This window comes from Protopterus annectens, chromosome 3.part0 (genome assembly GCF_019279795.1).
Source record: "Protopterus annectens isolate FY-2018-M chromosome 3.part0, PAN1.0, whole genome shotgun sequence".
NCBI lineage: Eukaryota > Metazoa > Chordata > Ceratodontiformes > Protopteridae > Protopterus > Protopterus annectens.
Genome location: NC_056731.1, coordinates 1,234,007,939 through 1,234,022,815, shown reverse-complemented (window position 1 = coordinate 1,234,022,815; position 14,877 = coordinate 1,234,007,939).

Here is a 14,877-nt window from a genome sequence, read left to right as displayed (position 1 = left end):
GCCTGAATACACAGGTGTGTTGTACCTTTGGGTAGGGGTGCAGAACTGCAAAGAGCACTTTTTATTATCATGTGAGGTTTATCTTGCTGAACATACAGGATTGCTGTGTACCTGTTAGTCTATCAAGGCAAGTAGTCTGTCTGCATAGCTCCCACTTGTGGACATATCCAGATGGTAGCTAGAGGTTAGCCTATTATACTTTGTCTGTGCACCACACCAGTCTTTTCAGCACTGACACATTGGCATTGTCACAGTTGGTTGTTAGCAGTACATGGCTACATCCTGTGATATTTCTGTGTTGTTCTCCTACATAAGGGCATACTTGTGGAACACCTTCCAAAGCTATTTGCAGAGTGTGTAACAGCAGTAATGCTGATATGCCTGTGTGTTTCTGCCTCTGCCAGGCCTCAGATACTCTCAAGTATGTATTTGAATGGCCTCAGTGAAAGGTACATATATATTAGATACACCTGCAATATATTACAGACATATTACAGCTGAGACTTTCTTGGGAATCAGAGCATATGTATACCTACACCTTTTCTGATGTGCAAGCAGTGTCTACTCTCACCTATTGAGATTATTCATCACATGTGATTCCACACTTGTCTGCCTAAAGTTAGTACTTTCCAGAGTGATTCAGTGGGGCACAGCTAACATTTGTTTACAAATCAGGGGCATCCCTGTAAAGCAGTCACAGTTGGGGTGTCTGGCCTCTGCCTAATCAACTTTGCCAGTATTTATCCTGGTCTGATACTGTGTGGTGTTTGTAAGGTGCTACTGTAGCATTATTCCCTGCTTGGATGGCTGGTTCTCTTTTCACAGTCATGTCATGCAATTCCACAACAACTGCTGGTAAAGACCCACAGAACAGGATTTGTGTTATACCATTCCTAATTTCCATTTACATTCCCTCATTGTAATGTATGATATATTTATGTCAGCACCAAGTTATTTGTATATCTGCTGTGGCTTAGTGGTAATTCATGCAGTCTATTGTGTCAATGGTCTGGAGTTCGAGACTGGCAGAGGTCTTTTATTTTGCTGCTGAGCAGAACAAGGGCCCTTCCATAGAGTGACTAAGGCACTTTTAAGCAGTTGTAAGCGGGTTTGTGTGGGTTTGCGTGATGCTTAGCAATGCTTAGCTAAGCACACGCATGCGCGCACTCGTTTAAACCCGCTTACTACCGCTTAAAAATGCTTACTCCCGCTAACTCCGCGCTAATTTCTTTTAAAGAAAAGAAAATGGGGAGACAGGAAAGTGGTGAAAAAAAGGGAACAAAGAGGAACAGACAGTAGGTAAACAAGCTCGGGATGTGCAGGGCGGGTGAAGGGAAGGTCCATAGCTGCCCATTTCTTTACCAGCAACAGCTGTGCATATGCAATACATTTGGAATGAAATTTGAAATCTTCCACCCCTGGGAGAGGGGTGAGGACAACAAAGTATGTTGTATTGCCAATTATAATTATCGGTTTACATGTCCAGTGGACATTTTTGCGAAATGGACAGCTATGTATGGGGCATAATTTTTTGTGGGTACAGATTGCCCTTTTTTTTTTTTTTTCAGGTGAGAGTGGAAAGTGAGGTAGAGGAAGTAGGTATGTTCGGGGATGTAGGTTGGGGAGGTAAACAGACAAGACAGACAAGATGCATACAGGGGCGGTGTATGACACATGGGGTGGGTGAACACAATTGACGGGGACGGATGTTTGGAAATCGCAAGCCCATGAGCCCACAGATGGTAACAGTGGAACTGAGATCCCCACCCATGGACAGTCACCACGGCACCTTCACAGCCCCGAGGGTGGCTGTGCTGGGGGATGCGTAGGATGGGCAGGCTCACCCGTGAGACACACCACTCTCGCCTCGAGCTGGTGTAAGGGGATCAGCGACTGAATGCTGGATCTCTCTACGCACCACAGCCCGGACCCTTTGAAAGGTGACAGGTGGCCCTTCTCCACCCACGCTTGCACGGGGGAGATGAGCCCCATCCCCTGCAGCGCTTCCAACCGAAGGTGGCACAGGACCAACGGAGGAGGGGAGCCCGGGATGGGCATCGGACCTGCTGGTGACAGGTGCACTCGCCAACTGAGGAGGGACAGGTGGGTCCGCTGGGACTGGCCTTCCCATACGTTCTGTGATTATGTGTGTTTAATTACAACATAAACAACAGCATTCCAGATTAGTTGTAACAGCATGCAGTAATATTCCCATTAACCCAACACACCAAGGTTACAGCAGTTGAACAGCAAGCATAACACATACATATATTGAACGACAGTGGATATTCCAACAGCATGCAGGGATGTTTGGTATCAACAGGCCACCATGACTGTGGGATTTGAACAGGGCATATGCATCAATGTGAATGCAAATATTTATAGAACAATAGGACATATGTCCCAACAGATATTTAAGATTACACACACCCATTGAGGTGTGGAATTGCATGGTTTATGCACATACAGTAGGGTGTAGAAAAAACCTTGATTAACATCTTATAATTACTTTTACTCTACACTACATTCCTAGTGACTGCAGGTGTATATCCCCTACATGTATTATTACACTTGCCATCATGCATTAGGTCGTGTAATGGGTTTGGCTAGTTCAATATATGCCTGACCTATATCTGACATTCTAACTGTCCAAGATGCAGATGTTACTGCTACATATTCCTTGATTACATTTATATTTCTTTATCTACATATCTGGATGTTTTCACATGACATTTTCACTTTTATTTGTACAGAACCCTGCATTTCTTGACACACACTCACATTTCTGGGGAACAAATTAACATGCTACACGTGTGCCAGATTTACCTATGCATGCCAGCCAGTAACTGACTGTTGAGGACTGTATATATGCTTCACAGCTACTAGCACTTCTATCACCCACTTTATATGGGACTGCACAACTCTGGGTTGCCAGCACTTTTTAAAACAGTACTTTTTGTATAATGCAAGGGTACAACAACATTTCACACTAAGTGACACAGACACACTCCAGGTTTTAGACCTTTATTAATGACATTACACACTTTTCCACAGGCTCACTCCTTTATTTGTTATAACAGTGTATATGGAAGACATATTCAAGACATATTATACCTTTATTAATAGGTTAGAACACTCTTTTTCAGGCTCACTCACTTATTTTATATGACAGTACCTGCAGAGATATTATTCCAGATATGTGTTACCTTTCTTAATGAATTACTACACTCTTTTTCTGGCTCTCTGACTTTTTTATCTGACAGTACATGCAGAGGAGTTATTCAGGCCATTTATGGCTGTATTATTGGACTACAACACTTTATTTCATGCTCTCTCCCCTATTTTATATAACAAAACATGCAGAATAATCACTAACCTGCCTGGCGGCGCTGCCTTAGCAGCCTATCTGCATAGGCTTGCTGATTTGCAGCATGGTCACTTGCAGCTGTAAAGTAAATTAAGGGATATTGAGACATACCTATCGGTTATACAGAATCAATTATCAATTCCTACATACTGCATTCCATGGCTACCTACTCAGTTGTGGGGCATCCTGCATCCCACGGGCCTCCTGTATCCATTGGTTCAGGCGGTCCTGCTTCCGTCTCTTCAGGTCTGCATGGTGGTGATGGACCTGCTCACTAGTCCGAGGAACGCCTGTGACACTGGTGAGGTCATGAGCTAACCGGTTCCAAGCCTCTGCCTTGTACTCCATTCCTTGGAACTGGCCCTGCAGGAGTCTTGACTCATGACGGTGGACAAGGAGCCAAACCATGTATTTTGACTCCTCAATGCCCCAACGTTGTGCTCAGAAGTGTGTACCCTCTCCTGCACCAGCCATTCTAACTGCAGATGTGAGCTACAATCAGTTATGGCGAGTATTCCCGCCTATGGTGCTTATATATGCCGCATTTCCCGCACTTTTTGTGATTGGCCGTTTTTGAAAATTCTCGCCTGACTGCAGGCCTGCTTAGTAATGGTTAATCTACCATTACTAAGTATATGTATGTTAACAGTAGCTGTTTATCCCAAGTTGTCATGGCTTAGTGGTTCTGTGCTTTAATTAGGATAAACAGAGTCCTGGGTTCATTCATTTTTTTTTCATACTGTCCAGACAGGCTAGGGGGTGTGGCTGTGTTTAAGCAACTTTGCTCTACATTGCTCCACGTTGCCCTATGGTGCACTGGTTGGCGCGGCACGCACGTCTGCGCAAACACATTGCACTGGGTAAAGTGCTATTTCGCTATGGGCACCTCTATTGTGCTGAGTACAGCGCTCTTAAACTTTGGTCAACTCTATTGCGCTGGGTAAAGCGCTATTAGACTATGGGCAACTCTATTGTGCTGGGTAAAGCGCTGCTTAACTGCAAGCAATTATGTATCAGGATCCTTTAAAAATTTAATATTTTGTTCACTGATACATTGGCCATTTCAATGCTTTTTACTGATATTTTAATCATATGTGTCAGGTATTATTCCATATACTGATTTAAAACATAAATAAGAAGGGGAGTGGTGGGGCTCGAACTGTGAATGCCTCCTCTTTGTGCGAATGCTCTACCATTATGCTATTGCTATTTGGTGTGATTTGCATAAACATTCTTTCTTATGATCTTCCATGTCGGAATTGCTAACTACAGCTAATCAATGGGCACACCCGCGCACACACGAGCAAATACGGGCAGCTATTTCGGGAATTTAATAAAAATAAAATTAATTTTTTACTTTTCATAACTGTGATGGGGGTTTACAATGTCAGGGAGTGTGGTGTTGGGTGCTAGGACTCGCTCTTGTGTGCTTTCATTTTCCTTTTATAAACCTTGCAGGGGCATGGCCGTTTAGACTGCATGGCAGTCAGACATGCCCCCTGCTTTCCTACCCGGTCCATGTAAGACTTACGGTTGAGTCAGCATGCCCTCATGAATATTCATGGCACGCTGATGTCATACTGTTCAACTGCAGCCTCCGAGTAAGACTTATTAAGTCTTATACAGAGGATTCGTGAATCTGGGGGTATGTCTTTTGAGTTTTCTATAGTTTTGGTATAACGATAAGGATGTTTTCTGTTTGTTAGACCATCCAGGCTTTGTCACATTTGATCATCATTTGTTTGATTTCAGTAGTAAGCTAAGGATCAGGATTGGATTTTCTCCCTTTTCTATGCACTGGGCCTACGTCATTTAGAGTTCCTAGAAAGGTCCGATTAAAGTAGGTGACTACATCAATGAGAGCTGCTTTTAGAGGAGTCAGTCACATATTTGTAGTAAGCTGTTAAATTTGGGGGGTGGGGTAGATCTAAACCAGATAGTTGTTTTTCTTTGTATTTCAGTTTGCTCCCAGAATGGGCAGATTGAGTGATGGTCACTAAAGGTATCAGACAGGATTCCAATGCACTTAAACATTTCTTCATTTGTTGTGAGAATCTTTTCCAATGCACTTTGTTTGCTTGTGCAGGTATCTTTTCTGGTAGATTTTATCAACTCTGTCATCCAGGAATGATTTACAGTAGAGAATGACTTATCTGATATATGAGTAGACCTTATGATATATAAAGTCTATGGTTATGTTGCCTAGAATACGTTTTTCAGACGTGATCTCTGCTTAACATACAAGGCCATGTCAAACCCAGAACTGTTGGACATGCTACACTTAAAGAAATCCCAATCCCTCAGAGCCATATGCTCCAGGGATCTAAACCTTGTCATCACAGTAAACAAAACATGCTGGAGGGATAGGTTTCTCACCCAGAGACTCCCCAGACTTGGGAATAGACTGCCCATACATGTCAAGCAGAGTGCCTATTTGGCCATCTTCAAAAGGAACCTTGACGATTGGATGGGAGAAAGGAAATTCACCCCGGGGATCACGTCAGTCACCCTGCTAGATAGAGGTCCAGGGAAGTAAATAGTGTGGGAAGAAATAGCCAGGGAATTGTTATAGCTAGGCTTGTATAGGCCCTAAGGCTGATTGTCTAGTACCAACCTATGAACCTATTTCTTCTTTTATATTTGTGGCACTCTGTGACAGGATGACTTCCATGGTATCTATGTTGGAGTAGATGGGATTTTCTGAAACACAGACTGTGGCCAAGTGCAGATATTTGTGAGTGCTGAGAGTGAAAGTAGCAAGGACCTAAGATTTATTGTGCAAGGAGTATGGGCTATGAAAGGCAAAAAAGACCAGATTCATACCTCCAACTGTTTTGAATTATCTGTCAATAATTGTCATGTTACACCATGGTGGGAGGATTAATTTGTCTGATTTTGAGGGTTTTAACCAAGTTTTAGTAATGGTCAGGAAGTCTGAATTGTAGAATGCAATCCAGGTGCAGGCTTATTTAATTTTATCACAGAAACTTCCAGAATTAAGGTGACATATCTTTATACTGTTTGGGAATGGGACTGCTAGAGACAGATACTGGATAATGTAGGGCTAGATTGTGGTATGCATCCCACACACACGAAGAGGTAATAGGTAGAATTGTGTTAATGGTTAGGAGATGTGGAGGTTTGCAGATGATTTGCAATATTGTAATATATGTGCTAAGGTAGGGTGTTATTTTTTTTTTTTTGTGATATATGAGGATTATGTTAAATCTGTTTTGTCTTGGTTTGGAAACAAGTGAGTGAGGAGTGCTTTAGATTGTAGTTGTGAGTAATGAATAGGTGGAAATGGTCTAGTGGGTTATGATAGTTTGTCACTACTGTTAGGACAGATAGATGGAGGGAAGGATAAAGCAAAGAGCAGTTTGGACATAGTTATATTTTTATAAGTAGAGATAAGAAGGAAAACAGCAGTGCATGCAGGAAGGGTGCAAGGAAAAGGTAAACAAGAGGCTTACTTTTGTAGTTTTTGAATATATACGTGTTGATGTGAATGATAGTAAGGTACTAGGTAGAATGGTGTGAAAAAAGGAAAAGTGTGAAGAGTTTACATTGCCCTGCTTAAACCAATGGCATAGCGATTAGGGTGAGTTGCATTAAATGTTATAATAGGGGTTGTATGTGGTTAAAACTGGTCTCAATTATAATGGGGGTGATTTTGTTAGTATAAAAGTAGACAATCTCTGGGATGCGCAGAGATGAGGACAACCGAGTAGACAAGTTGGCCAACCAGAAATTAGTGGTAGCCAATCTGTGCCTGCATGAAGCTGGCTATCTGCTTCCACACACAACCATGGCCAGAGATGAGCATCAGTGCAGGTAAAAAGATGCAATAGCTTAGTTAACTGGACAACCTCAGATACAGCTGGTGTCAAATTGCAACAAAAGCATGAGATGGAGTTTTAATTCATGAGACAGTAATTACTGTATTTAAAAGTGCAAAGCAATAGTGTATCTCCCGACCAAGAGTTTAAGCTACCTTTCAAGAGCCCCCATAGTTTGTTACTTTTTAATCAGCACAACAAAGTACAGTTAAACTTTTATGTGTAGGATGAAACTTTCAGCAGAGCTACATTGGCAGCCTGTAATTTGTCCAGTTTGTGTAGGAAAGAGCTGCTAGTGTGAGTGCTGTTATTGAAAAGGCCCATTATTGGCAGTTCAATGGGACAGAAAGAACAGTGTTTGCGTGATCAAAATGAAAACAGTAGAAAGAGTCCCATGTAAGTTGTGACCAGATGATGTAAGGAGCATTAGAAGACAGTAAAATAATGAGAGGGTGGTATTGTAGTAGTAAACTAAGGTACAGAGGGTCAGACACTAGATAGGAAAGAAAAGAACAATAACTGAATGCAATTAACATTAAGTGAAACAGAAATGCAATAGAAATAAGAGGAATCCAAGTATGGAAAGTAAAAGGTACAAGGAAAAGGATTATGTTTGATGAGAGTAAACAAAGTAAAAGGGAAGGAAAAGAGTACAGTACTTTTAAACTAATAAGATTAAGAGAAACAGAAGTGCGACAGACAGAGGAAGAAGTGTATAGAAAGTCATAGCATAAGGAAAAGCAGGAGTGGTGTGATAGATAACAATAATACAGGGGTTGCAGACTAGCTGCTATGAGCTTCTATTGTCTGGATAAAATGATATGAAGTAAAGGAGAGGTACACAATGAAATGGAGGACACTCAGCATGCACAGTGGTATAGGAGAGGTACACAAAGAAATGGAGGACACTCAGCATGCACAGTGGTATAGGAGAGGTACACAAAGAAATGGAGGACACTCAGCATGCACAGTGGTATAGGAGAGGTACACAAAGAAATGGAGGACACTCAGCATGCACAGTGGTATAGGAGAGGTACACAAAGAAATGGAGGACACTCAGCATGCACAGTGGTATAGGAGAGGTACACAAAGAAATGGAGGACACTCAGCATGCACAGTGGTATAGGAGAGGTACACAAAGAAATGGAGGACACTCAGCATGCACAGTGGTATAGGAGAGGTACACAAAGAAATGGAGGACACTCAGCATGCACAGTGATATAGGAGAGGTACACAAAGAAATGGAGGACACACAGCATGCACAGTGGTATAGGAGAGGTACACAAAGAAATGGAGGACACTCAGCATGCACAGTGGTATAGGAGAGGTACACAAAGAAATGGAGGACACTCAGCATGCACAGTGGTATAGGAGAGGTACACAAAGAAATGGAGGACACTCAGCATGCACAGTGGTATAGGAGAGGTACACAAAGAAATGGAGGACACTCAGCATGCACAGTGGTATAGGAGAGGTGCACAAAGAAATGGAGGACACTCAGCATGCACAGTGGTATAGGAGAGGTACACAAAGAAATGGAGGACACTCAGCATGCACAGTGGTATAGGAGAGGTACACAAAGAAATGGAGGACAATCAGCATGCACAGTGGTATAGGAGAGGTACACAAAGAAATGGAGGACACTCAGCATGCACAGTGGTATAGGAGAGGTACACAAAGAAATGGAGGACACTCAGCATGCACAGTGGTATAGGAGAGGTACACAAAGAAATGGAGGACACTCAGCATGCACAGTGGTATAGGAGAGGTACACAAAGAAATGGAGGACACACAGCATGCACAGTGGTATAGGAGAGGTACACAAAGAAATGGAGGACACTCAGCATGCACAGTGGTATAGGAGAGGTACACAAAGAAATGGAGGACACTCAGCATGCACAGTGGTATAGGAGAGGTACACAAAGAAATGGAGGACACTCAGCATGCACAGTGGTATAGGAGAGGTACACAAAGAAATGGAGGACACTCAGCATGCACAGTGGTATAGGAGAGGTACACAAAGAAATGGAGGACATTCAGCATGCACAGTGGTATAGGAGAGGTACACAAAGAAATGGAGGACACTCAGCATGCACAGTGGTATAGGAGAGGTACACAAAGAAATGGAGGACAATCAGCATGCACAGTGGTATAGGAGAGGTACACAAAGAAATGGAGGACACTCAGTATGCACAGTGGTCTGACTTTCCAGACAAACAGAATATAAAATAAACTGATAAAGTAATGCATTTAGTAGACTGAGTAAAGAATACTACTCCCACCCAAAACCACACATGGTTAAACATTCTACTGTCAAGCACAATACATTTATGGCGGGGAGTGTTTATGTAGAATACAATTCTCAGTACAGAAATATGCAATACCATATTCATCATAGTATATTGAAAACAAAATCAACATACCTGTTTGCTGTGAAGACAAATTACAGGTGAGATCATGACGGAGAAGAAAGTGAGGGGAAAGGACTAGGTTTACATTTAATGTGTAGAACAACTGGAAAATAAAGGAAAGAATGTCATTAATTTCTTTGCAATGTAAAATATTTGATGGCTTCCTGTCCCTCCAGCAGGTTCTGTTTATTGTGGTGATGAGGTTGAGGTCTTTGGAGCATGTGGTTTGGAGGAATTGAGACTTTTTCAGATGAAGCATGTCTAGCAACATTGGGTCAGACATGGCTTTGTATGCCAAGTAGAGATCACCTCTAAGTAGGTGATATGAAGATAGAGTAAACCTGGAGTTTTTTTGTGTCTCTGTATAGGGCATGTGTTTGAGTCCTAGGATCCTCTTTGTGAGGATTTTTTGTGGCCTCTCCAGTTGTTGTAGGTGTCTAGTGAGCTACATGCCAAATGGGGCATTGTACTCAATAATGGGTCTAAGGAGGGATGAGTAGAGAGGTATTATGACTTCTTTCTTCCTGGATGAGAAGCCTTTTGTAATGAGGTGTGTCACATAGAAGGACTTTCTAACTACAGTGGCAACATGGATGTCGAAAGAGAGGTTGCCATCTACCTGTGTTCCTAGATCTTTTATCACACTTTGAGAGTTGAGTGAGCTACCATCTATATGGTAGTTCATGGGCACCATGTTTTTCCCAAAGGGGATGACAATGCACATTTTAGGAATGAGCTTAAGACCATGGTTCTGGCACCAGTCATTGGTGTCTGTGAGGCCGTTTTGTAGGATGTCTACATCAGCTTGAGAGTCAGTAATAGCTCCCAGTTTGCAGTTATCCATGAATGGTTAACCAGAGTCCCTTGGTTTTGGCCTGAACTTCAGAGAAGTAGATACCAAACAGGAGAGGACCCAGGACAGATTCCTGTGGGACTCCGCTTGTAACTGCCTGGTAGTTGGATTAGGAGTCTGCTACTTTCACCGTGTAGGTTCTGTCCATGAGCCAGTTGGCAACCCATCTTATGAGGTAGGGGTTTATGCCTAGGTTAGTGAGTCTGTCAATGATCCCTGAGTGGTGGATGGTGTCAAAGGCCTTGGCTAGATCGAGGTAGGCTGTATGGACTACCTTGCCTTCATTGACTGCTCAGTGACAAGTTCAAAGAAGTCTATCAGGTTGAGCAGACATGATCTGCCCTTCACAAACCCAAACTGCGAGGGGTCCAGAGTTTGAAGGTTACCTCTATCTCTATTTATGAGGTCCATAATGATGTGCTCCATGGACTTACAGATCAGGCTCATCAGGCTGATGGGGCTATAGTTCCAGGGTCAGTAGTCGCTCTCACTTTGTGGAGTGGATTGACTGTTGCAGTGCACCATTTTGTGGGATCAAAGCCTGAAGTGAGGTTGTGGCTTAACAAGGCACTCAGGTGTGGTCCCAGTTCCCTTTGTAATTCATGTAAAACACAGCCAGGTATATTATCAGGTCCCATGGAAGCTGGATTTTTGGCTTTGGATAGTGCAGCTTCTACCTGTGCAGCTGTGATATTAGGGATGTGGCATTCCTTGGGTATTGGGATGGGCCCTTTAGGGAGTGAAGGGGGGGGTAATGTTTGCACTAAACCTGTCAGCCAAGATATTGGCGATATGTTTTGGTTCAGTATAAGTGGTGCCATTGGGCAATAGCTCAGAGTACATCTGTGTATTGTTATGCATATTCTTGACATAGCTAAAGAATGCCTTGTGGTTATCTTTAGCATCTGTAGCAATTTTGTTTTCATAACTAGCTTTGGAGGATTTGATGAGGGATCTCAGTTTTCTTTCTGCGGCTTACAAGGGAATTTTACCAGTCTTGGGACTTTACCCTTTTCTGCAACAGTTTTTTCCTTCTGTTGTAGAGTTTGTTAATGCCAGGGGACCACCAGATTGGCTTCCTTTTTTTGGAGGACAGGATCTTGGTTCTGTTTGGTATGGCCTGATCCATGCACTTGTGTAAATGCTCATACAGTGCCTTGGTGTATGATTCAGCAGCCAAACACCCATTCCCGATTTGCATGGATGACATGAAGTTGGACACTTCTGTCTTTAGAAGCTTGAAATTGGCTTTGGAGAAGTTCTTCACTGTGGTTTCCTTTAGGGGGGGGGGTGAAGGTGTAATTTGAATATCGATTGTGATTAACTAGTGGTCAGATATAACCAGGGAGGAGTTGATTACTGGTGTAAAGCATCGTTTCCCCCATGTTTGTAATGACCAGGTCGAGAATGTTTCTACCTCTGGTAGGGGTGAGAATGTGCTGGTCCAGGGCTTTGGAATTAATGAATTTCAAAAAACGTTGGGCGAATGAGTTGGAACAGAAGTCATTTTTCCAGCTAATGGAGGGGTAGTCAAAGTCTCCCAGTATAATGGTATTAGGCTGAACCTTAATCCTTTCTAGAGTGTTCAGGAATGTGGAGTGGGATTCTTGGGACACTGTGGGAGATCTATAGCAGGCTACAACCTGGATTGTAGTTTTATCCAGTGTTAGTTGTACCTGTATTATCTCTGATGCATTATGTTGGGCAACTAGTTTGGAGGTGTGTGTATCTTTTATGAAGATGGATACATCACCGCCTTTGGGGCAATGGACCACACCTCATTTAGGGCTTAGATCCAAATTTAGGGGCTGAAAGGTGTGATATGCAATGTAGCCTGGTAGTGCTGGGGTGCTCTCCAGAGCCTTGAACCAGGTCTCTATTACTGCACAAAGGTTGATGTTGTCCAGTTTTAGGAGTGACTCGAGCGAGTGCATTTTGAGATTTAGGCTTCTAGCGTTGAGTAGCATAACCCTCAGGTTGCGTTTGCTTGCAGTTGTTATGGTGGTAAATTTGTCTTCAGGGCATTGCCTAAAAAAGGAACTATAGGGGTGGCAAGAGCCTTTGCCAGTATCCGGAATCCCAGGGGTGACAGATGCAGGTCATCACTGGCAAAGCATCGAGGTCTTTCTATTATGTCATCCCAGGCAGACAGATACCGGATCCCCTTTGAATGACACCAGAAACTTAGCCAATTGTTCATGTCAATAATTTTTTTGCTTGCACTGTGGTATCATTCTAGGCAACGGTAGAATGCTACTCAGGGCTAGGGTCATACCTGCCTGGGCTACAAGATCTGAGAGCTCCTCCATGTTTCGTTTCATGTATATATAGATATAGATACAGAATAGATACAGAAAAAGCTATAAATATAGATACAGATATAGTGTGCTCACCACATAAGTCTGCTTTATCATCTACAATTATTCTTTGTTCATAGAAATAATTTTAACACATTTGCCTAACCTGACTAAACAAGCATAAACTGTTTCCTGTACTGTTTTCTTAGAGTAGCTTGAATTAATTGAGCAGGATTCTATAGTCAATGTTCTATCACAATATCTACACCCAAATGTTTAATTAGAGAAACGAGGTCCAATAAAAGATACCTCTGCTCACTTTAGATAACATTTTAAATTGTAAGAGCATAAAACTATACTTTGTACAGCATCACTGAATCTCTACCTTTATGTTTACTTAGAGTATCGTGGTCTCAATAACTGATACTGTGGTGTACTTGGTCAAGAGTATAATCCCACTTGAATAAAACACTGTTGTTGATGCTGGAACTGCTTTTCACACTTCAGTTGAGTTAGTTAAATCTAAATTGCTTATCAGTTTAAATTTACCTCCATGATAGTAGCTAGTTAAATTTGAATTTCTCTTTTAATTTATTATATGAATCTGCCTACTGCCAGTCACTAACTTAGCACAACTGTTGCTCAGCTAAAATTAATCTTGTAATATTATAAAGTTAGACTGCTATTTTTAGAATTAGTTATGGTTATTGTTGTTATATAAATAGTTAAGCTCATAGAGTCACACTGTTCACAAACTGATCTAATTTTGAATGCAGAGTTAACAGTATGTCTGCTTAGGTAATGTGATTACTGCAGCCTTTAGAGTCATTATTTGTGTTTCAGTATCTACCTGGTCACTTTTGTGTGTTGGCGACTATTTGTTGTGTACAATCTTTGGCTCTTTTGGCAAACTATATTCTCCTATGTATAGACATCTTAAGTTGCCCACTATATAACCCAGCCTTCTCAAACCTTTTCCTTGTTTTTCTCTATATTTACAGCCTCTAATGAACTGTTAAGCAAGTGGTGTTCCTGTATCAAGCTTACTGTCTGGAACTTACTTTACTCCTCTGCATAAACATCATGTGCCAAACTATTTAAACTAAAGTTCCTGCAGTGTAGGTCCTACATTATCTGCATACTCTTAGGTTCATAGGTTCATAGGTTGGTACTAGGCTATCAGACCTAGGGCCTATACAAGCCTAGCCATAACAATTCCATGGATATTTCTTCCCACAATATTTACTTAAGTTTTGAAGGCAAGTGGTGTGCACACTATTTGGGTGCTATAGTTCAGGTCCCCTTCCTCCCATTGCCCTAGAAGGAAATTTCCCTTTTCCATTAATGTCCCAGTAAAGTTAATACAAACTATTAATTGTATTTTAATTACCAAGGGGCTCGGAAGCATTGAGTCCCCATCCAAAGGCACTAACCCCGGGCATGGCTCTGTAAGGTGAATGGTTGTTTTTGCTGGGTGCTTGTCGGCATCGTGGTTCAACCTGCTCCAGTCCTCCTTGCTTAGCTCAGGCTTACTTTGCTCCACTACCTTACCCCTAAATCCCATCTACCCCAACTATACATACATTTATACACCATAACCACTCTCATTCCCACACAAACACCAATAACAGTCCTCTTACATCATCTTTCCACCTAATATCTCCCAACTCATCACCATCTTCCTAACCCCTCACCACCCTTCTAATCCCTACACTTCCTATCACTAGCTAAGCATCTATCACTAACTGGGATTTACTCCCCTAATACTAGAATACCTTCAGTTCTCAAAGACTTTCTCTAACAAAAACTTGACAACTACCTTAAACACTCTACCCCAAAGTACAACTTCTCAAACTATTACCAATATCTCTTTTAAAAGCCTAGCCACATATACAATTCATCCAAAGTCCTAACATACCCAAAGCTAGTCAAAATGTCCTTAGACTTCATATTCCTTCTAAATAACATATTCATAGTCATCTGTACTGCAAATCTTTAAACTGTTAAATGTTGCTTACCTGCTTACCCCACCTCTAAATAACATATTTATAGTCATCTATACTGCAGAGCTTTAAACTGATAAATGTTGCTTAGCAGCTTACCCCACTGT